The sequence below is a fragment of the Mus caroli genome, unplaced genomic scaffold, assembly GCF_978045245.1.
Source record: "Mus caroli unplaced genomic scaffold, Mus_caroli_1 scaffold_4, whole genome shotgun sequence".
NCBI classification, from domain to species: domain Eukaryota; kingdom Metazoa; phylum Chordata; class Mammalia; order Rodentia; family Muridae; genus Mus; species Mus caroli.
Genome location: NW_028227259.1, coordinates 106,677,515 through 106,702,581, shown reverse-complemented (window position 1 = coordinate 106,702,581; position 25,067 = coordinate 106,677,515). Strand labels below are relative to the sequence as shown.

At 42.4% G+C, this 25,067-nt stretch overlaps 1 protein-coding gene across 1 annotated transcript in view; it reads right to left on the bottom strand.

The window, feature by feature from the left end:
• Window positions 1-24,302, bottom strand: part of Arhgap24 (Rho GTPase activating protein 24) — a 420,204-nt gene extending 395,902 nt beyond the window's left edge. The window contains exon 1 of the mRNA XM_029477119.2: window positions 23,972-24,302. The gene's annotated coding sequence lies outside the window, so the exon portion shown is untranslated. The remainder of the gene's footprint in view (window positions 1-23,971) is intronic.
• Window positions 24,303-25,067: the final 765 nt, after the last annotated feature.

Here is a 25,067-nt window from a genome sequence, read left to right as displayed (position 1 = left end):
AGCATCCATCGTCGGGGGAAGCCAAGGCAGGAACTTAGGGTGATACCTAGAGGCACAAAGTGAGGCAGAAATCTCAGAGGAGAGCTGTCCTGGCTTGCCTCTCATGGTTCATCCAAGATGCGTTTCTATATAACCCAGAAGCACAGTAGACGGGGCCTTCCCACATCAATCATTAAAAAAGAAAATGACCCCATAGATGTTTCTTTTGGCCAATCTAATGGTGGTACTTCCTCAGTGGAGTGTCCGTCTTCCCAAGATCATTCTAGCGTGTGTCAAGTTGACAAAAACTAATTAGCACATCATGGTTTATTAAGACGGACCATGACACCATCTACCAGTTGTTACTGGATTTCAACAAAAAAACAAGTACAGAGAGGCAAAGCTGTTATCCCAAATAGCAATAATGCAGTCATGCAAAGGCCAGGTCCAGGAACTGTGAGCTGTTGTAGAGCCATCTCCTCCACACTGGAACACCGCATATGGAAAGGAAGCTGCTTATGGAGTTCCGAAGGAAGACTCTCCCATAGGCACCTGCTGACTGCAAGCCATGCAGAGAGCTTGGCGGTCCAGTCTTCACAAGTTGTCACCCACACTGCCACAGGCTTTCAGTGACACAACTACGTTTGAGTTATCCATGACCCTGTGAGTGACCCCTCACCAATACTCCTTAAAGTAACTCATAGCTCACCCAGTTACACTTTGGTGATATTACTACTTTGATCTGTCATTGGCTTCCTCTTGTTATCCCCAGGAATAATTTCATGGTATATGGGGCCAATAGGAAGGAATACAGGGAGATAAGACAAGATTTTTATCTGTGAGTTCACGAGCAATTAAAAATCAATAAATTGATGTTAGTAATTTTAATTGCTGTCAGCTCCCCCCACACCTTTCAATACAGAAGACAGCTTTTCCTTTCGCTTTATCTCTTTTTTCTTTTTGCTATGAGTAGCTACATCTCGGCTTATAGATGGAAACACCAGGTATTAGGATTTTTAGTAAATATTTTTGAAACATAGCTTATAAAGTATGTAGTAGAGAAGTTGTTGGAATGTAGATTCCAGGAACTTATTTCAAACAGTCTAGATCATCTCTGGGCATTAGGAGAGGGGGATATTCCTTTTCTGTCACTATGGAGTAACTGTAGTCACAGTGGGGTAACATCCCAGAGGATCCTCACCTAAGACCTGTCCCTGCTTGGCAGGATCTGAGCCAGGAGTAAGGCTCAGTAGTTAAGTATATATGTAAGTAAGTAAGCAAGCAAGATTCACCATGTGCTGACCTCTTCCTTTTACCATTAACGTAATGGACACATTTGGAATAGCACAGTAATCAGCAAAGCAACCAAGCTAGCAACACTGTTTCCAAGGGGAACACAGGACTGGGTATCTGTCTATTACACCTGTGAGTGTGGCCTGGCCTTGCTCACCACAGTTCAAGTCATCCTCTTACTGCATCCTTACTTCTTCTATGGCAAGGGCCTGGAGAACATTCAAGGTATTAGTCACTCATGAAGCACGAACACTGACTCTTTGTAAACAAGTATTGTGTTTCCTAAAACTCTCCATTTCTCTCACTGAAGGAAAGGAAAGAAACCAATCATCTATCTCACGTGTGTAGACTTATTTTACTTGGATAAGGGACTGAACACTTTTTGTTGACCGACTTCAGAGGAAAGGGAACTCAGCTGTATCACATGTGCTAGTGTTTCACTTATCGGAAAATAAAAGTGAGAAAGAGACTCAGATGGCAAGGAATACCCCCAAACCAGCAAACCCTCGCTATGCACAGACATGAAATCATGAACCCACAAAGACGGAGACAGGATGTTGTGTTTCTCAATCTAGCATAAAACAGCAGGCTTTGCAGACATGCATCTTAGTGCTAACAATAACAAAAGGCAGAAAGATAATAATACACTTTGAATTTATAAAGTATTGCAAAATAATACTTCGCCTCTACAATAAATCTTTAAAGAAAAACTCTGAAAAATAAGTATTCTTTTCCACATGTTAAAATTAAAAAACACAGATGTTATTTTCCACAAAAATGCATATGGCTTTGACAGAGCTGAGGCATGAAACCATATTTTTGGTTTTAGGAAATCATGTGATCGAATGCTTTGGTTTGGCACACTTGGGGCCAAGAGGCCTTAGTCACCAGCACCTGTGACTCAGAGGCCAGTTGGTGAGGGTCTTTCCCACGTGTTGTGTCCTCCCTTGCCCTCCTCTGTAATTCCTCAGTAAGTTTAGTCATGTCTTCATCCTTCATGGACATCCAGCCATGTTCAGCATCATCCTGGACTCTGAGACATTCCCTGAATCCTTCCCAATGATTTCCTTCCAACTCTGTTCCTGGCAAATGGATTTTCTCTCTCGGAAGTGCCTTCCTCCCGCAACATTCACTTGTAAATCTCACAAAGCAACTTCACTCACGTCAAAGTCACGTCATAGTTTCTTAGTGGAGCCTTCCCAGGAAGAGTAAAGTGTCACTCAAAGATTTTTTTTATGTCAATTTTCTAAAAGGTATCTGAGGGACCACCAAAGCATGGGCGCTAGCAGCTACAGATAGGAATATGCAAAGATTTTGTAAACCCATGAAGAGTGAAGAATCTAAGATTGTGCATCTTAGCTATAATTTAGTATAGCTTAGAGCTTAGAGCCAATCCTCATAGTATTGTATCGCCATTATATTAACATTCTGTGGAGTTTCCTTATTATAATTAAAGTCTGTCTAGCTTGACATGACACTTGTAGAGAAAGATGATCAATAATGCATGCGGAAGGTGAAAACTCAAAGCCCAGAAGATTGAAGAATACTTCATCACAAAAGGAACATTTTGCTCTTAGCTACAAAAAGTAAACAAACAAGCATTTAATTCTCATCGTTCCAAGGATTCCTGTGCACAACTCACTGACCCTATGTCTGCAGAGGACAGTCCTGTCATATGATAATGCACACAAGCTGTTAGCTGCTGGGCCACAAGCAGATCATACAGCCCAGACTTCCCAAGGACAACCGTGTCTTATCTATGAATTGCTCAAGAAAACTCAGCAGCTGAATACCTGTGGTATCTTCCCCCAAACCATTCCCTGTAGCTCCAAAAAATGTACCGTCATAAGCCAAAGTTGTGAAGCTGTCAGCATTAACGTAAGAGGTCCCAGAGCTCTGCATCCACCAAGTGTGAGCAGCAGTGGAAAATGTATTCACTAAAAGAAAGGGGGGCTTGTTTTTGTTTTTCAAAGTCAAAATCTCACAAGATTAATAACAAACTAGCTCAACTCCTGCATGAGTCAAAAAAAAAACTACCAAGTCAAAATGAGATTCAAACCTCCCTAGTGTAAAGACTAGCATTAAATGGCCAACTTCCACTACACAAACAGAATAATGCAATAGGTATAGACCAGAGCTAGGACAGGCTCACCCTACTGTTTCCCTCTATCCAAGCAAAGTGCTTTCTGCACTGGCCATGTTAGATAGCACTGGATTCTAAACATGATAGAAAGGAGTCCAGTTCACCTGTCTGGTAACGTCTGGTTATAAAGAATGCTTTGCTATGCTTAACTGTAACCAACCTTAGGTCATTCTTCCTTCCCTACATCTTGTGCCCTCTTCTTCCTTGGGCCCTTACTCAATCATATGACCAAGAAGAAAAGAAGGAAGTGGTGAGGGGCTGGGTATGACTGGAGTATATAAGTCATGTCCTTCAGAAAAACAGAAGGCCTGGCAGCTTGCAGGGTTATTTTTGGCTTAGGTCATTTCTTATCAGGGGACTTTAGTGAGGTTTTAACTTGTATTCACTTATAGAAACTTGGAAGAAGGCTTGTTTTCAGTTCATTTATTTCCTGTATGAGACATAAATTAATATTAAAGATATTAAGCCAGTAAAAATAATACAATAATATATCCTTACTCTTTAAATGATATTTCCCAAGGCTGAGGGTGTAGTTCACATCTAGCATGGGTGAACACCTAGGTTCATTTCCCAGCACTACACACACACACACATGCACACAAGACACATAGACACACATACACACACCACGCCATACTCACTGCCATATACATACACATACATACACATTCACCACACCACAGTCACCCTCATACACACACCACTACACTCACACATACATAACACACACACCACACCACACTCATACACACATGCCACAATCACACATGAACACAGACAGATACCATACCACACTCATACACACACACACACACACGCACACATACACACATCACAGTCACACACACAATGCACATGTATACACATAACAATCACATACACACACATGCATACACCACACATATACACACATACACATACCATACCACACTTACCACCACATACATACACAAACATACACATACACCACTCCACACTCTCATACACACACACCACCACACTCACCCTCACAACACACACCACACTCACACTCACATACCACAATCACACATGAACACAGACACATACTACACCACACATACATACACACACGCTGGCACACACACACACACACACACGCATGCATACATACACACGCCACAGTCACCCATACACACACACACATGTACATGCACTTGTAAACACATCACAAGAACTCACACACACATTGACACATACCAGGGAGGGTACTGTTTTGACTTCATCATGACCTGGGAAACTAAGGCATCTATTCCAACCTATTTGTAAGGTCTAACTGGCTTTCCTCTTTACTGAGCACAGACAGTTTAATACACATGTATCCAATGGTCTAGAATATGTAAGAATACAGGATCCAAAGTAAGGCTGGATCCACAGGGAACTCAGAAGTGCCAGAATCTGGGAATGCCTTATAGACACCACTCATCTCCCATCCACTTAAACTCTATAATAGTCACATAATACAAGACGTTGATTTTCTTGGTTATTAATTTCCAGAAGGAAAAATTGAGGTCTACAGTGACCAGGCACCCTACTGAGGAGGCATGAGGTGGGGGAGCCTGCACCATGAGTCTCCCATGCCGAGCCTGCTGTCCACTGGAAGCATATAACCCAATTTCCCAGAGGCCAAAGAACTTACTGAGCCAAGCGTTGAATGAAGCTCCACTCAGAAAAACTGTAAAAATGCCACACTCTTAATGAAAATGAAACAAGATTTCCTTGAGTACCAGAAAGAGAGTGAAATTTCCATATCTAATTCTGCCTCAAGATACCTGGTTTGAAAGCTGAGGCTGGCTAGGAAGGGTTAGTGGGAGCTTGGAGGTACCTCTGCCTTTCAGGGTGGGTGAACCAACAGGTGACTCGGGATGATCAGATGTTGTTTGTTAGGGGTCTGTTTCGTTTTGTGCTTGCTTTTTTTGGTACTTGTTTTGCTCTTTTATCAAATGTCTGCGAAACCTTCCTGTAAAGACAGAGGGTAAAACGGCAGAAAGCATCCCCCCTTGTACCTTGAGATAAAATCAGCTCAAGAATCCTATGTTCAGACACATCGGGAATGTAACCACGTCACAGCTTACAATTCCCACCTCCCAGCCTGAGTTGGTTTAGTTCTTGCTGTTGACCTAAGAGGAAGCAACGAGGACGTGAAAATGGAAACGTTGGGGTGTGACCCTGACCAATGACACTGAGAGGTGAGCGGAGGGGTGACACTACTGCCTGTAGGAGCTTTAAGCCAATCTTTGAAAAAATGTCCTTTTTAAAATGTAGGTTGAACTTTTCAAGCAGGGAGCTACGCATTGTCTATAACAGTTTACACCTTCTGTGTAGTAGTAGGCAGGTTTCTCGTCCAAATTCTACAATAGCCTGGATCCACAGGAGAAATATTGGGTCTGGCTTTTGTGAGTCCAGGAAGTCAAGCAAAACAGTCTATTGAAAGGAAGCTTTGGTTAGTAGGTGACACACGTCAAGGTGGTGATGTTCCCTGTGATGGTCTCTGTCACCAAGGCTTTTCCATGAGAATAACTTTGGAAAATAAGAATTTGCTTTAATAGTCTAAGAAAAGGAAAAATATATGAAGGCAAAATAAAATACTTTGGTCTAAGTATAAATATTATACTCCATTTAGTAAACATTGGGACTAAATTTAAGAAAATCAGTAAATACACTGTAGGAAAAAAATGAAATATGTTATTTTATGAATAGGCACACATAAAACGCAGATTTTGGTTTCTTTTTTAAAAAAAAATTACATTTATTTAGTGTGCACATGTGTGTGTACACGTGTATGTATATGTTTGTGTGTGTGGGGGGGGTCTGTACACATGCATGCACGCACGCACATATGTAGAGACCAGAGGACGACCTTCAGAAGTCAGATATCTCCTTTCCCCATGTGGGTCCTGGGGAATCGAACTCTGGTTATTAGTCTCGGCAGCTTGGCAGCAAGCTTCTTTAACCACTGAGCCATCTTGCCAGCCCCAGGTCTTGGTTTCTGGATACCAACATTTAATAAAAGAAACTTAGCTATTTGGGGAAAATAGTTGATTCAGGACTGAGTTCAAAGAAAGGTAAGAAGAAAGTGGAATATTTCATGGTGGCAGAAAGTAAGGTGTGTTCTAAAAATGATGGGGACATAAGGAGAGGACCCACATGGGGTCCCTAGTCAGCAAATGCAGACAATCTGAGGAACACGTTGGACACCAAGTGTGATTTATACATGTGGTAGATGGCAGAGGGTGATGACCCTGGTGACCGTTCAGCAAACAGGAGTCTAGCAAACAATCCAGGCAAGCACACTGCAGGAACACAGAATTCAGGGATGCAACAACAATAAAGCTGATCATGTTGGAATTAAAGATGAGCTCCAATGATTAGAATAGGTTAATTGGGAAGTTCCAGATCTTAGAAGTTAGGCTGAGCTCCTTCTACTTGCAAATATATGACAGAAAGACCTCTGTTGTTTTTGCTATTGCTTTTTACAGGGAATATGATTTCTCTTCCATTCCCACAGTGATATTTGCTAGAGTCCGGTCACTCTCTTCTTTTACTTAAACACACACACACACAGTTTTGGGAAACAAAAATGCTCATCTCCCAGTAAAGCTTTCTTATTACAAAAAGGGAAATGAACGACTTTTGACTGGGAGAGACAGACCACAATTGCGGAACTGCACTTACCATGCCTAGACAAGCACTAACCAAGCGCACTTCCCTTATGCTGCTGAGAAGTGTAGGGCACTGTGGTACTCTCAAGAACCAACTGGAACTTAAGTATGAGAAAACCAATGCAAGAGACTTCTCCACAATAACTGGGAGCACTCTCCACAATAACTGGGAGCACTCTCCACAATAACTGGAAAAACTCTTCACAATAACTGGGAACACCCTCCACAATGACTGGGAGCACCCTCCACAATAACTGGGAGCACCCTCCACAATGACTGGGAACACCCTCCACAATAACTGGGAGCACTCTCCACAATAACTGGGAGCACCCTCCACAATGACTGGAAGCACCCTCCACAATGACTGGGAGCATTCTTCATCAGTGTCCAGACCTTGAAAAACAAAACAGTAAGAAGCCTTGGGAAGAAATACACAGATATGACCAGAAAATACAACATGGAATTCTTGTTAGTAACTCACCTAGGAAAAAAAGACATTGGCAGAATAAGGGATGAGATTTGGATGACAACTATAAAGCAGTTAAGAGTATCATCTCAATGTTAACTGCTTTTGATAACATCTAGAAATGTTTATATGGGTAAAAATTTAACATGTTTTTTCTTATATTACTTCAAAATGTTAAAAAGTACAATGTAAATTTTAAAACATAAAGTGGTATTTAAAGGGGAAATGAAAAATAACTGGTATTTGGGCTGGAGAGATGGCTCAGTGATTAAAAGCACTGGCTGCTCTTCCAGAGGACCCGGAGTCAATTCTCAGCACGTACATGGCAGCTCACAACTGTCTGTAACTCAAGTTCCATTGGATCCAATACCCTCACACTGACATATGTGCAGGCCAAACATCCAATGTACATGCAAATAAATAAATTAATAAATAAATAAATAATTTAAAATAATTGATATACTGAGAAATGCTTTGAGCTACTTTATCTCACTTAAAATTATACCCATTTTAGAAAATACTTAAATAACCTGTTACCTTTCATAAATATGGAAGAATTTTCTAATTAGAGGGCTCCTACGTATCCATACCAGCAGTAATATTGCTAGTTCAGCTTCTGTATTACTGTACACTTCCATGGGGGTTTTCTGAGGGTAGTAGGAGAAAAGAGGCCAATTACAATTATTCAGTAGGCCATTCAAGCAGTTTGGGACAATTTTAAAATGGCATACTAGGTCCATGGTTTCAGAGGTCCCAAAAAGGAATAAAATTTACATCCAGTGCAATACATCCCAGAAATGATCATCTTACAAAACGATATAAATAGATAGATAGATAGATAGATAGATAGATAGATAGATAGATAGATAGATAGATAGATAGATAGATAGATAGATAGATAGATACCAGGACTATTGCAACTAGAAGGACTGAGGGGAACTCACAGGAAACTAATATAATGCCTCAGAGTAACAAAAAGAGGAAGTAATAAAAAGAGAAAGGAAGACGGCAAAAGGCTGCAGGAAACAACACCCTGACCTTCGAATGGGAGGGACCACTGCTTTGAAGGAGGACAGAAGCAAGTGAGTGGTGGCTGCAGTCCCTCTCACAGCTGTCACCTGCTCAGCCCAGTGCCAACTCATTAGCATTCAAAGCAGCTGACACTTGTAGGGGAACTTGAGGCTATTTCTATAATACAGTGTCTCAGATACCCACAAGCAGCAGAAGACATCACCGGACAAAAGCCTGGGTCTTTTGGCTGAGTGTACTCTGACCATAGCCTTCCTTGTCCGAGAAATGAGTATAGATTACAGACAAATGAAATGATTATTTCCAGACCCCAGGGGTCTAGTTCACACTACACATCTTTCAGGACCCTGAGCAGAGTCTACTCCACAGTACGTGTCTTTCAGGACCCTGAGCAGAGTTGCTGTGGATTCCACATAACTACTTTGGATATGAACAGCCAGTCTCATGAGTGACTTCTAGATGACATCTACTCTTACACAGGGCTTAGCAGACTTATTAATCACAAGTCACAGAACAGCAAGAACCTATTACCTCCAAAAGATGCCAGTCTCCATTACTCATTTTGTAGACACAATTTCTAAAAAGCCACCAAAGAAACTGACAAAACAAAACCCAAAGAAACTGACAAAACAAAACTTATTTTCTCGGCATTTACTTTAAATGGAAGAACTTATTATACTGTCCACCGATTAGCTGAAAAACTGTTATAATCTAAAACTAGTCATTATAAGATGCTATCAATCAAAAAAAACTTTCTAGGAAAGCTTTATTGTATGTAATATGTTGCAAGATATTTAGTCACAGTTTTGAAGAGCACAAAGCAAGATAGTAAGATAATTGGTTATCCTAGAATACAAGGTTTTATACTAATTTTTATAAGTACCTTTCACAGGAGTCAATCTCACTTGCATAATGTGGAAGGGCTAAACTCAACAAATCTATTAATAAAAGGAAAATTGGAATTCACAGAAAGCAGGTTTTTCAGAGTGAATACATAGAAATAGAGAGACCTGAGAGTGTTTAAATTGAACTGCTTGGTTTCTGGGCACAATTTATTAATATAGCATACAATTTTCAAAGCTTTTAAAATGTCATGCAAAGCTCTGTCTTCAGCGGTGGGGGAGAAAACTTTTTCAAATAAGCTGTCAGAATCTAATTAGTGATCATTTACTGCAAACCAAAAGAAATTGTCATATTTGTAGATCTGTAGATGTACATGAGAATTGGGGAGGCAGCTCAATAGTTAAAAGGATAGGGTCCTAGTTGGATTCCCAGAACCCACCACTCCTACATGGTGAAGATGCCAGGCATAGATAGACTATCTGTAAACACAAAGGCGGGAAAGATTGGCTACTTCGGTGAACAGAGACCCTTCGTTAAGCAAGAAGAAGATGCAAACCAACATCCAACGTCGTTCTTTGATCACATGCGCATCATGCTTAGTTCCAGTGGGAACAGGTACCACCCACCCATGAACAACTTCCCCCAAACTGCCAGGTAAGTGCCTCTTGGTCAAGTTTGTCCAAGCAGTGCTCAGCAGCAAAAACACCAGAGCGCAGCTCGAGTAGGTGGTGCATGTCCGACTACATTCTAAAGAGAATCAGAGGGAGATGCAGCAAAGTAAAGAAGCTACCAGCCCAAGGAGAACGCCTGTCACTCTGATTTCAATGGAAAGCTGAAATGCAGGGAAACATTTCCCCTGATGCCTTGGGGCTGGATCCCCAGAAAATGCCTTTGCCCATCCCCAAGTCTGTAAACACTGCTGGTGACGATTTGAGACTCAGCACTAGTATCAGGGATCAGTCTGTGATTTCTCAGGCAGTCACTAGCTCAGTACTCAACAGCTTTGACAAACAGCATCTCCAACTGTAATTCAGCAGACCCCAGACTCATGCAAAGGACCACCAGCAATTCCATCCCATTCCACCTTAATAGGAGACGTTTATTCATCCTCTCCTCCCTGCGGCTCCTCTCCATTCCCACCCTCTCCAGGCTGATGGTAATATGACCTTTATTTTAGCATTTAGCATTAATAATACATTGCATAAATGATCCTACACCCTAATTGCTTGGCATTTCCACAAAACAGTCCAATTAATTTTATTTTACCTAATGGCTGTTTCTAAGAGAATAAGAAAAAAATCTTTGTTGCAACAAACGGACAGAGAACAGCAGTAAGAAAGACACTCTTGTTATTGCTATGCATTTGGTCTGGAGATTATTTGCCTAATACATAAATATTAACCCGCAGGAACACCTAACATCCTATTCCTGCTTGAAATCCCCAAGTCAGAGCCCCAGCTGAGACACCATTGAGCCATGAGCAAACATCTGGGGAAGTCCAAACATTTAGTACCCTCTGCTGTCTTGAGAAATAGAAGTCACCCCATGCTTCCTTCAGCCACCCATCCTCCACCTCGGGCTCTGTCTGCCCAGGTTTTCAGCACAGCATGCTGGAGCCCCAAAGGCACAGGTGTCTCACCTTGCTGAGATGAAGCCTGTCGCCTGCAGCTGAGCCATGCACTGCCCGCCTGACGGGCTCTGTCTGCCTTGCCCTTTTTGTGAAAGGAATCCCTCGGAGTCTTCAAGCCCCAGGCTCATGTCAGGGAAGCTAAGGATACCGCCTGGAATGTTCCTCAAATCAAACAGCAGAGGATGAGACCACAGATATCGAATAAAAGCCACACACAGAGTCTCTATGTATCTAGGATTCACACAGCAGACCCCAGGAGCTGAATTCTCTACCCTCCTCCATTCTTCTGACTCGGGAGATATTTGACTGGCCAAGAGCAGGACTTATACACATGATTATTTTTATTCTTGCATTTTGTGTGGAAGCTCTGGTGTGTTCACCTCAGGAGTATTTATTTTCCAGAATATGAAGGGTATAAGATGTGAGGGCAATGTATAATTATTGTGCAGTTAAGATTTACCTTTATAAAAATATATAGTGTGTTAAGAACAATTTATGTGAGGTAATTTGACAAAACTGATACTATTACAAAGAATATTGAAGAAATTATAACCTAATCTAGAAAATATTAAGCTGTATCTTGATATTAATATAGTACATTCTTAGTTTCTGCACAGTTATACTAAGCTTGGTTAAAAAGGTTGTCAAAGATATTAGAGGAGTGTAATATTCCAGCACCTAAGATATGTAATAAATTTGTATACCTTCTATAAAAATGTAAAATTAATATTCTAAGTTTTACTGATCTTTTAAAAATTAGACTTATACTTCTTATTTCACAAATGCATAAAGTCATTATGTACACTAAAACTCTTTTAAAAGCCATACCTTTAGATATATAATATAAAACTATCAGTTGTCAAATAACTTAGCACCCAAGCTTAGTTCCCAGAATCCATGTCAGCTCACAACTGCCTGAAATTCTAGTTCCAAAGGATACAACACACTTTCCTAGTCTCCTACACCCAAATGTACACATGCAACACACAGACACATACACACACACAAACACACAGAGAGAGAGAGAGAGAGAGAGAGAGACAGAGAGACAGAGAGACAGAGAGACAGAGAGACAGAGAGACAGAGACAGAGACAGAGACAGAGAGACAGAGAGAGAGAGAGAGTAAAAAATAATAAACCATTTTTTTTTAAAATAGAAAACAGTGCTGGCAACACAGCTCAGTGTTTGCCCTGTTGTGTAAGGCCCTGGGTTCAATCCTCACTACTCAAAATAAAAGCATAATTTTCAAACAATTGTAAAGCTAGATAGATATGATTCCCATTGAGGGAGGGAGGGAGGGAGAGGGAGGCAGGTAAGGAAGGAAAAACACTTGATCCCTAGACTTGTGGGGCTGGGTGACAGAGGTTTTGGTAAGAGCCAGGTGTCACCTGTCTTGATGAGCGTCTACGATGGATTAGACAAGGACTCAGGGACATAGGAAGTCACCTGATTCTTTGTGCCATTCAGTGTCACAGCAGATGTCTTTCATTACTGACACCTGGATGTCCCACCAGTCCACTTCTTTTAACTCTCTCAGAGAATCCCAGGAGAGAAAGGCCCTGAGGAATAAGCCAAGCACCAACACTGGACTTAACTCTGTTTGTTTCCTGAACGTCTGACCTAGGACACATCACGTTGTTCCAGATCTACCTTCCTTACTAGGAAATTTGAAGTGAGGTGATCTCTGAAGAAACTTTTATTCTGAAGTTCATCAGCTCACAGAGAAGTGTGACGTGTGACTTTTAATTTGTAGTGACGCTACCCTGCAGGTTAACACAGATGAACAGAATTTATCCAGCAGACTTTCCATGTTTAGTTCTGTAATTCCCACATCCTCATCTAATCTATGATCTCATCAATGTGTAGGCAAAGAGCATTTCCATTTCCATGCTGTGCCCCTTTCTCTTCTCCTGGGGAGGTGGTTAGCCTCAGACACCCCACTGTGCTCTCCCTCTACTTTGCTGGGCTGCAGTTCAACACCTTTATACCCACAGTGTCTGAGAATAAAATTAGTCCTCCAAAAATTATGCTAATTAGCAAACAAAAGGAAAGTACAAGAGAAAAAAGAATATAGGTAAACAAACTTGAGATGTAGGTGATCCAAGCTGGCCTACCACCTACAACTGACTCTGGAGAAGACACAAGTTGCTAACTGTTCTGTTGAATGGGTACTGTTCTTGGCCCACTGGGTCCAGCCTGCACAAGCCACAGTGTGGAAGGCTAGAGAGTGGAGGGAAGGAGGGAAGGAGGGAAGGAGGGAAGGAGGGAAGGAGGGAAGGAGGGAAGGAGGGAAGGAGGGAAGGAGGGAAGGAGGGAAGTTCTCTTGTTACTTAGCGCTCTGTAGAGAGCTGTCAAGCAAGTGGTATTTCTAACCACAGTGAGGAAAAATCAAAGCATGTTATGTTTTAATCACAGCATTGATCTGCACACATGGAACGCCCGCTTGCACTGGATCAAAACCTCTGCAAATAGGTGCATCAAAAATACCGCTTTCATCAAGAAAGTAGTTACTCCTCAAAGGGACTATTCCTAGCATGTCTTCAAGTTATATTTGATCGCTGAACTAAGAGAGCCAAGATTTTTTCCCTGCTTGCCTTACTGCATAGTCAAAATATAGTGTGGAGAACTGGAGACTGGTCTCCCTCAGGCATCATAAACACCAGTCACCAGTCGCCAGTCGCCGTCCAAGAATAGATGTCGGTTGCATTTGTACTGCAGAAATGGTGCAAAGTAAATGATATGGTCTCCGGTTCCCCAAATGATTTAATTTGATTTGAAGCTGAAAACTCTTCTGACTGACTCGGTTTCTCAATGGGAATGGGTTTCTTTACTCCTGAGCCTAAGGCATCAGTACCTCAGCACAACCCTTATGACAAGCAACCCCCAATCATTCACGGGAGTGGCATCCCTCATCCCTCCAGACCCCCAGCTGAGGAAAACAAGCCCCTCCAATAATGATGGCCATCCAAGAAAGGTCCTGCTACCATCATAGTGTAATATACAACTATTCAGGGACTTACTCCCCAGTGAAACCATCAGATGCCCACATTTTCCAGTCCTGCCAAATTCACACAGTCACATTCCCACCAAATGGTAGAACACACCACCATTTGGCAACAGACGTTCTCAGGCAAAAGCCACCCAAAAGAGTCTCTACTCTGACTCCCTTTACTGAGGAGAAAAAGCCCAGAGAAACTAGAAGCTCAGGCTGAATTGGCAGAAGCCGGCGAATGCTGCGAGTCAGAATCACACCAACAACCCCTCACCCTTCTCCCAGGCCCTCCTAGCTTTACCACAGCCAGGAAACGTGAAATCGAATACCTCAGGAAACATGTCTGAGGCATCTGTTTAAATATGAAATGTAGCCTTTGGTAAGCTCTACAAATGGGTCCCTCCAGAAAAGTCTGTTGTTAAATACATATCACACACCATTAAGTTCTAGTTTTTAATAAAATTAGCCATTGCCTCTTGTAAAGCTGCTTTAAAAAGAATTATTTCTTCTTCTTCTTCTTCTTCTTCTTCTTCTTCTTCTTCTTCTTCTTCTTCTTCTTCTTCTTCTTCTTCTTCTTCTTCCTTCTTCTTCTTCTTCTTCTTCTTCTTCTTCTTCTTCTTCTTCTTCTTCTTCTTCTTCTTCTTCTTCTTCTTCTTCTTTTTCTCCTCCTCCTCCTTCTCCTCTCTCGAATGCTCACTCGTTCACACACACACTTCTCTCTCTCTTTTTCTTTTTCTTTTTCATTTTCATTTTCTTTAACATGGTCTATATACCTCAGGCTGCCCTACGTAGATGAGGCTGACCTTGGACTTCTGATCCTCCCATTTCTATGTCCCAAGCACTGATACCACACTGCAATCTATGCAATGCTTTGTGTATTGTAAGCAAGCATGCTACCAATTCAACTACACCCCGGCCCCAAGATAATTGTTTGAATGGAAAGAAGGGAAAGCAGGATATTCTTTACATCTCAAAGTAAAAGAGCACACACACAAAAGGAGGAAATACAGTATTACATGTTCTCTCTCTGAATTAACTACATATAATACACATAGTCAATACATCCACTGTTTTTATTGAGAGGAAAAGTTCCCTTTGATATGTAAATTTACATAATATCCACATTATCAAAATACTTTCTATACATCAGAATCATTGCCATGTTAGGATTGCCAACTTCCCTGTCTACATCAACTTTTCAGAATAAATATTTCTGCCTGGGGAGATGGCTCTGTGGGTGAATTGCTCACAGTGGAACCATGAGAACCTGACTGAGTCTCTAGCACCCATGGAAAAGATAGAGGTGGGTGTGAGCCCAGATCTCTTGAGGAGAGAACCCCAGGGTTCGCCAGCCAGCTAGGCTATCTGAATTGTCCAACTCAAGGTCCAAGGAGAAATAAAAATGTGGAGAGTGAGAGAGAAACATGGCCAGTGTTAAACTCCAGCACTGAGGTCACACATGAGCTGTCACTGGGAAAGATGCTTTTAAACACATTCTTTCAGGATTATCAAACAAAGCCCCAAAGTGCACTTTTTTTTCATGTCTACACAGTGTCAAAAGTACATACAACTGAAACAAAATCCATGAAATGTATTTTACTTTTAAAAACATATAATGAATCCCGATCTTTTATACCAGTTCTGTTCTGTCTCATTCTATTCCCTCTTAGAAAAAGAAAAAGAAAAAAAAAAGACATGCTAGTCGGAAATCACTAGTTAGGGAACTGGAGAGAGCTCAGCAGGTAGGAGCACCTACCTGCTGCTGTAGTGGAAGACACAGGTTTATTTCTCAGTGCCCACACGGCAGTTCACAGTGTACCAGGGGACCTGATGCTCTCTTTTAGACTCTGCAGGCACTGTGCACAGATGGTACACACACATATATTCAAGATAAATGAAAACTTTTTTTGAAAATCACCATTTTTATATTACAATTTAATCTTACAATTTGAAAAAAAACTATTGATCAGGCCTCTCACCATTCATTATTTAATGATAACTGTGGATTTCTATTGATGTTTGCCAGGGAGACATTTTACGGGCATTGTTCCCTTTATAAACCAAAGGAACTATGAGAAACGGTACTATGTCGCAGGCATCAATAAGGACCTGTATTTACAAACAGTAGTTCAAAACGGTGAGTGCAACCTGCCCATGGCCACCAGGCTTAACCACGTGAGAAAGGAGTCTAACTCCAGAGCACAGAAGACAGGCTTACTTGCTTAGTATGAGATAATTCACTTTGAGTCCTGGAACCACAAGGTAGTGACTGTGTGATTTGCCACAAGTTACTCAGCGTCTCTGAACTTCTGTTTTCTCAGCTCTAACAGAGGTAAGGTCTGTCTGGAGCTGTAGTAACCTATGGCAAATGCTGAGTGTAACCTCGGGCGTCCATACTTAGTAGGCAGTGACTGGGTCCTTATCTACCACGTTGTATATTAAATCTTTACCTTTTTCTTCTTTTATTTTCAGTTGTAATCCCAAAAGAAAAGATTCTTTTCGCCACTCTGCCATTTCTGTTGAGCTTCTCTCTCCTAGTCCTAGAACTGGAAGTCCCCCTTCTTATCACACTCCCCTTCTGCTCTCTGTCCTCCAGGGGCACTTGTCCTTGCATGTGGGGTAATAAATGTAGATGATTGGATCTCCATGAAATAGATACTCCGACTGACCTTTCACCAGGAACAACTCTCTGGTCGGTAGGATTCACTCAGTTGTTGATCTGATGGGTTCTTAAAGGAGAATTTTAATAGTGGCAGGCCAGCCCAGGGGTCACCTCTCACCAGCCTAGGAATGCCATCATCTAAGGGACTCCCAAGAGTACTCACTATACTCCATGCCAGCCATTTGGAGTCACCATTAGAGCAAGCCTATGGAGCACAGAGGTCATGGTTCTAAAGGTCACTGATGAAAGTCACCAGGAGGAAAGGCATACATTGGAAATGGAAGTGTTTGGGTATTCGTGCAAATACCATTTCTTACTTCTCTGTATACAGCACAAGTGCCTTCGAATTAGATGCAGTATAATCATTTCTAGAACTGTTACTTCTGGTTACTTCTGGGGTGGTTTGAATATGCTTGGCCCAGGGAGTGACACAATTAGGAGATGTGGCCATGTAGGAGGAAATGTGTCACTGTGGGCGTGGCTTTAAGACCCTCTTACTTGCTGCCTGGAGGCCAGTCTTCTCCTGTCTGCTTTTGGATGAAGATGTAGAACTCTCAGCATCTCCAGTTGCATCTCTGCCTGAATTTGCCGTGTTCCTGCCTTGATGATAGTGGACTGAACCTCTGGACCTGTAAGCCAGCCCTAATTAAATGTTGTCTTTATAAGAGTTGCCTTGGTCACGGTGTCTGTTCACAGCAGTAAGACCCTAACTAAGACAACTTCTGTGAACAGAAATAACATCTGTAAAATGTTTCGGGGAATATTTAAAAAGAACCACCAAGTTCCTATGCTGCATCCAGCTACGCTCTGCCCACCAACTCTCCGGTGGGGCCAGAGCTCTCTAGTTCCCTTCACTGCCATGCCAGCCCTACCCAGTGACCATCCACCCCTCGGTCAGCTGCTATAACCAGCCTCCACAACACCCAACAACCCGGTAGAAACAAAACTCTAGAAGCTTATAATTAACAAGTCAGATTATGTATCAATAAATTCTCAATTCACAAGATGCCCACACAATAATTTCAGAGCCAATTGATAATGATACAAGCTGCCCACCTAGATCAAAAGTTATTCCAATTATTCTATCCCTGTATGATATTCATGACTACCTGTGGCTATTTAAATCCATGTGGGATTGGGATCTGCTTCCTGTCTGTCTGCCTCCATCTTGGCTTCTCCTCACTAGAGATGCTATCTGTCTCTGCACCTCTTCACTCTGCCTCCCTTTTCTGTGTCCAATCACAGGCTTCCTGCTACCCTAATATTTTAATGTAATTGGACAGGGAAGATCCTACCACAGTAAAACCGATGGCATGTCTGATACTCAGCAAGTACCTAATTCATTAGAGCAATGACCATTGACAGATTTGTAGACAGAAAAAGAAGTCATGATGATTCACAGGTTAATTTCCTCTGTGGTGAACCTGAATACCCTGTTTTCTGAAGCTTCAGCCCAGGATTCAGGAAGCCGCCATAACCAATCATAGCCCCATGAGTCTGCACTCAATAAGAAACATTTGCTTTGCAGACAAAGATTTTTCTTTTCAACTTCTCCAAGACACCCCAAGGGAATTCTTCTATACATTCATGATGCGCACATTGACAAGAACACTCATGTTTGGTCATAACTATCTACTTTCAAAGTTCCCAAGAGTCAGTTCTCCTTCCATGATCTTTAGGAAATGTAACATTCGGTGACAAGAACATCCTCTGGGAGGAAGTAAAGAAAACAGACCTAAAATATTTCAGGTAACTATATTTAATGACCTGGAAAATACTGAATCTAAAATACTTAAAAGTTACACAATAGAATTTTATAAAGATTTAGCTAAAATGTCAAAAGAGCTAGACAGTACAAAATAAATTCAACCAATTTCCACAGTGGGAAATTAACTTGTTAAAGGTGTCTGAGTTGCAGGTGCATTGAATGAATGCTAAAACTTTGCAGGCCAAGTCTTCAGAAAGCCCACACTGAGTTATAGCTAAGCATCAGATTCAGTTTCTCATCTTCCAGAATTACGAGATAAAAGGAGATTTATGGTGATTTCTTTGTCATTCTTCTATTACCCAACGCAAAACAAGCTATCCAATAGAAACTGCTCTAAAGTCTTAGGCTGAATTTAACACATGAAAATTCTTGCACAAAAGGATTAAACTATGTAATGTGGAGTATAAAAGATTTGAGGATGCAGCCCATGTTCTTATCCTGACTCTTGGTTTTAAAACAGACAACACCATATTAAAGAACTGTTTTGTAAAGGCCTGCTATCAGAGAGGTGCCAGTGTGAAGACAGTGGGCAAGTTTCTACTAACTTTCATATAGAGGGCAGACTTGACATTTTTAAACAAATAAGCAGTTGGAGTATGATCAATTAAACATCAGTGCATGTTTTTCCAATATTACCAGAGATGCTGAAGAAGTGATGCATCGGAGGTCTCTGATTTGTAGTTTGCACAACTGGGCGAAATATTGTGCACATACTGGCAGGGGGACCAGAGACAAAGGTAACATTGCTTTGAAGATAAAATGAGCCCATTTGTGTTTTAGATCGAATAGAGTGTAATCTCTTCTCTGTATAACAGTCAGCAGAAATAGCAGGAGACAGGGGGGTGGGGGGGGCAGAGGTTTTCAGGAAGAAACTTTGGGTTGGCTTTAGTGCTCAAATGAGATGAAAAGAAAATCGATATAATGAAGAGTCAGAGACATGAAAGGAAGTCACCTCCATGTAGCCTCTTCTGTGCCCACTCTGTTTCCTCCTTTAATTAGATCTGACTAGCCTCCAGCATTCTCACTCGAGATAATTATTAAGTAGCCAAAATTGGTATTTTAATTTTGTTTGATTAATTAAGACGATTGCCCATCCCACGGGTAGCATATCCAAGTTTAACTTCATCATTAGTCATCACAGTTAAATCCAGACCTCCCTCTGGGATGGGATAGAGCACAGATTTTACAGTATGCTACACAAATAATTGTTCAAAAATGTATTCATCGAAACAGTTTCTATTATCTTTAAATGCAGGAATAATTGTGATTTCTTTTAAACAATGACTTTTTTTTTTTACCATAGCTTTTGGCTTATTTTTGCTTTAGAATTGCAAAGGTGCACTATTTTGTATATCGCAGAGATTAAACAGGCATGTGTGGGCTGGTCTAGAGAGTGAATTGTCTTTTGTAGTACTGCTGCATAAAGAAAATAAATGCTGGGTCCAAATGCGTATTCTTCAACAGACTGTTGGTTTACATCTCTTGGCATGAAGTGGAGGCCATCAATATGTTATTCACAGACCACTTGGCTTGCTTAGTCATTAAGAAAGCATTATGTACTAAAGTCAGGATGCTGGATTGGTTACTTGGCTCCCTCCTCTTAGTACTTGTACACTGAGGGACTCATAATAGCTAGGAATAAAGAGAGATGGAATAAAATAAATCATACTGGGCAATGTGCAGTATGCCACCCTATAAGGTGAACAACAAACATGAGTGGCCTTGTACTAGGATTCTATATCCTTGGCTATAGTCTCTGGGCTTCTTAATTACACTGTGATAGTCCCATAATGATAGAATTACATAATGAACTATTTCTCAGAAGAGTCCCCGTCATCAGTTGACACACAACTATCATTATTTAAAATATAATCAGATTACATGGGGGTAGACAAGATGGAGTTGTTAATTCTTCCTGCATGGAATTGTTCCCCCTACCACCACCACCACCAAGGAAATTTTCTTTAAAATTGGCAGTCAAGGATCTAAAGTAAACCTCTAGGGAACCATTCCAGAAGAATAAACCCACAAACAAGACATCAGAAATGTGAACAGGAAGGATCCACCCTGCGGAAAAGGAAACTGAAAGGAAAAAGCTTTTAGAAGCTGGGCTGAAAAGTTAGCCACCCTGGAAGCAAAGGCCTATAATCCAGTTATGTCAGAGTCAGGAAGATCACAAGTTCAAGACCAGCCTTGGCAATGTAGCAAGATCTTTTTGAAACAAACCAAATGAAAGACAAAACACAATGTGTGTGTGTGTCTGTGTGTGTGTCTGTGTGTCTGTGTGTGTGTGTCTGTGTGTGTATCTCTGTGTGTGTGTGTGTATCTGTGTGTGTGTGTCTGTGTGTGTGTGTCTGTGTGTGTCTGTGTATGTATGTGTGTCTGTGTGTGTGTATCTGTGTGTGTCTGTCTGTGTCTGTGTGTGTCTCTGTGTGTGTCTGTGTGTGTATCTGTGTGTGTGTGTGTGTCTGTGTGTGTGTGTGTCTCACTGGTGGAATTGTATATGTTGAAAGGCTTAGTTGCAATCCCAGTACTGCACACAATGAGATGAAGAGTTTGAAGTTAATACTGTCTCTCATTAGGCTCCAAAGACTGCAGAACAAGGGATTTGCATATCAATTTTTTGTTTTATAAAGATTCACTGTAGGCCGTGGTGGCACATGCCTTTTTAATCCCCCAGTACGAGGGGTAGGCACATGGATCTCTGTTAGTTCTGAGGCCAACCTGGTCTACTAAGTGAGTTCAGGGATAGCCAGAGCTATACCGAGAAACCATGCCTGAACCTCCCCCCTCGCCCCCCCTCCCACACACAAAGAACAACCCAGATTCATTGTAATGTCATTTTATTGAAGCTAGGTGCTACTTCAAAGGACACATGAGCACAACATCTCTGAAAAATGATTATTCTTTGAGTCTTCTTCACCATGATCCAGTTTCTTCCAGGTGTGCAGAACCCAATAGAACCTGGTAAATCTTTAGACCCAGAGTATAGATGAGCCCCTGTCCAATTCAACATGAAGCTCAGTACTGGCTTCATGCAACTCTGTCTGTTTACAACTGTATTCTACGATGTCTTTCTCTATCTGGGACAAATCTGAGTCCTTTCACCATGGCTTTAGGAGTAAACATGCATCATTTTATTGAAAATAAAAATCTCTCTCTCTCTTCTCTCTCTCTCTCACTCACTCACTCACTCTCCTGTGCAATGTGATTAGAGCCTAATAAAGGCTTAAGAGTCTGCAAACCCTCCCTCTCCTCTCTCCTCTGCATCCATATGTGACAAGTTGTGTAGCAGAATCTTCCTCCTGGGATCCAGGCTAAGACTCCACTCACCTGCCCAGATTAGTTTTACAAAACATTCACCCTCAATAAAAATAATCAAGATGGGCCAGAAAGAAGCAATCAGCCGAACACATGTTGAATTAAAGGGAAACTCATCCCTTCACCTTTAACCAGAAAATACCAGAGGGAACGGATTCCAGGTAACAGAGAGCACCACAGCCCTGCTCATAGAACAGGAAACTAACCGTACATAGCCAAGATTTCACAGCACCACTGCCTGTGTGCACCTAGAGAAGCCAACCAGGATGCTAGAAGCCGGAAAGAAAACTCTCCTCAGTGGGCCAGTAGGCCACAGCGGGGGCTCTTATGGGCACTGTTGGTAAACACCACTTAGATTCTGGCCCAGACAGCAAAGTAATCTCACAGTACACAGCTGCTCATTCCCACCCACCGACTGCCCCGCCCCTCCCCCGCCACCGCCCCCACCTTCCACCCAGGAGAGTTCAGGATTACATGGGAAATGAATCCACCATCCAGGACAGCTCTCAGAGTTTTGGCAGCTATTATCTGAATCAAATGCTGAGGCAAATTTCACTGGAGATATAAGCCAAAACTAGTTTACACTATATTCTTGTCTGGAAAGAAACATTGCTATTTATTTCTACAGTGGTTTTTCAATTTGTTCTGAAAAACTTTATTTTGTCCCACTTACTACTAGGTTAGAAAGATTATTGGATAGCAACCACCCTTGTGTTAAATCCAAAGCCCTCAGATGCTGAAATAAAAATGATGATAGCAATGTGGTTGAAAGTCAAGGAGTCTGGGTTTCTCCTACAGAGAGAATTACAACCCCCCATATCCTGCTAGCTGTACATTACTTCCATGTACCTCGAAACCTCAGCCTGTTCCCTATTCCTTTGAAAAGATCTGCTACCAAAAACACACATTCTCCTCTGTGTGATAAGATGTTATTTCTTTTACAGTTATGTTTTGATGGCTTTGCCTTCCACCATGTCTAAGGCAAAATCTCTGACAACTCCATAAAGGCTCTAGAGAGCAGATACTGATGTGTTTTCTGGAGGGTAGGCACTCAGGAAAAATGAAAAGGTGGTTATGATTAAGTTCTCTTGGAAGGTGAAGTATTCCCAGAGAAGATGAAGTAAGTACTGGGGAATTTAGAGGGAGACTGAGAACCCACGAGCCTCGGGTACCTTTGTATTTGCTTCCTAGTGATTCTGTATGTTTTATGATGCCCAGTTCAATACCAACATCACTTCTTGACCTTAAGGGCTAGTTTTGAGCTCTAATTAGAGTCAGGGAACGAACGGATTGAATCTGCCTACCCATCTATCTCGGCAATCCTGTATAGCTTTTAAATACCACTGCACATGTCCCCAGGTTCTAATCAGTTTCTTATTTAGTAGTAGACCCAAGAAGACAAAACTTTATACTTATGAGTAAGCAAAGCTTTTACACTTTGTATATTTCAGGCACCTCGCCTGACTTTCTCATTTCCTTTTTGAAGACTGGGATGAAACAGTGATGTTTTGGAAGTTAAGCAGGACTAATCTGTCATATGGTGAGTAAAGGGACAAAAACAAACCCACTAGGGAGAGACTTACTCAAATGAGTCGGAGCAGATTACAGTGGAGCAGGAGCTGGGTCACTGGCCCATATTAGACAACCTAGCATCTCAAAGGCATTCCGCCTAAGAAGCTCTCTTTGAGGACTTACCCAAGGAATACTGCTGAAGTTACCTTTAATGAGAATGTACTGCCTGCTTCTCTTCAAGAAGTCTAAACCCATCTGTGTGTCTTAAAATCCACCGAAGATTACCACTTTCCGGTACAATAGTAACACAATATATACTGAAATCTACCTCCACACACCAGTTGTCTAGGCAACTCTGAAACTAGCTAGAACATCAGCAGATGAAAGGAGAAGGTAGAGGGCGGGAGTAGAGACTGTATCAATTGCATTTGTTTTGTAAGTCAGAACACAAGATGCCTGCTTGTTGTGTTTTACACGCAAGCGAGTGCTCGCGCGTGCGAGCACACACACACACACTGAACCAGTATGGGTCCCAGCTTCGCTCCTGGCTCACAGCAGTTACCTCCCTATAGCCTGAAGCTGCTACTCACCCACCCTCCTGGTGGTTCCTCCCCCCAAGCCCCAGCTCCACAGCAACAGTCAAATCACCTACCCTGCCAGGGATGCCGGACCTACAAGGGATGGCTGGTGGCTGCTCCGATGTCCAGGCTCCTAGGATTGGCCTAAAGATGAGTTCCAGTCGGCAGGGTGCCCTTTACTTCCCAGGGAGAGCGCAGAACCCCATTCGCCGGGCCTGCGCGCTGCTCTCAGAGGAAGCCCGGCAGCCCCAGAGCCACAGCTGCATGGAAAGTTGGGGGGACTCCCCCAGCAGTCGCTGTCTCGCTCTAGTTCTGTCCCCTCTGCAGCCTGGGCGGCCCCGCGGCCCCGTGATTCCCTTCCGAGTCCCACCGGCTTTCTCTCACCCGGGCTGAATTGCCACATGCACTTGAGAAATCCTAGCAGTTGCGCAAAGAGTCAAGAAGTTAGAAAGAGTGATTGTGTGTGAATGTGTAAATATACAGTACAAGAGGCTGGAACAACTGAGTGGGGCCAGCCCGCAGACGCAGCCGGGTTTCGGGTTTCAGTTGGCAGCTGGCGGCTTCAGAGGACCCAAGCAGCACTGGTGGGGTGGCTGGAGCCCCGCCCTGCACGCCAGCCTCACCTCCAGAGCAATGCTGGGCGGGCGCCCCATCAGACACCACTGCCTGGGCCCTCTGCAGTTGGCTGCATTCATTTCAGCCCAAATGCAGCATGAGGGCATGCTGGTCACAGATCTGTGGCTATGGGTGAGGGAATGTAAGGAACCCAAAGCCCCGACTCTTGTGTTCCTTCACCAAGCCTCACACACTGGTTATGCGCACTGCCACCGTCTCTGCCAAATCTTATTTCTCCAGCTTAAGCTTTATTCCTAAAAACGTATTTAGATGAGTGTGCTCTAGTCAGGCATTTCGAGAGATGTTAAGTGTAATAAACGGTCTAGACATGCTTTTAGAGTTCTCAGAATCATACCCAAGGACAGAGCAAGGTGGCAAATATATTTCTGATATAGACTCCCCCAGCCCCCAGACCTCCCCACCCCCACCCACTGAGAGCTTCCTGTTCTAGGTGTTTGGCACTCTCAGGTTGACTAAAGCCTGGTGTTTAGATTTTGTCCTTTGGGATGTCCAGGCACATGCTCAGGCTGATGAGCATACAAGCCTGGATGGGCA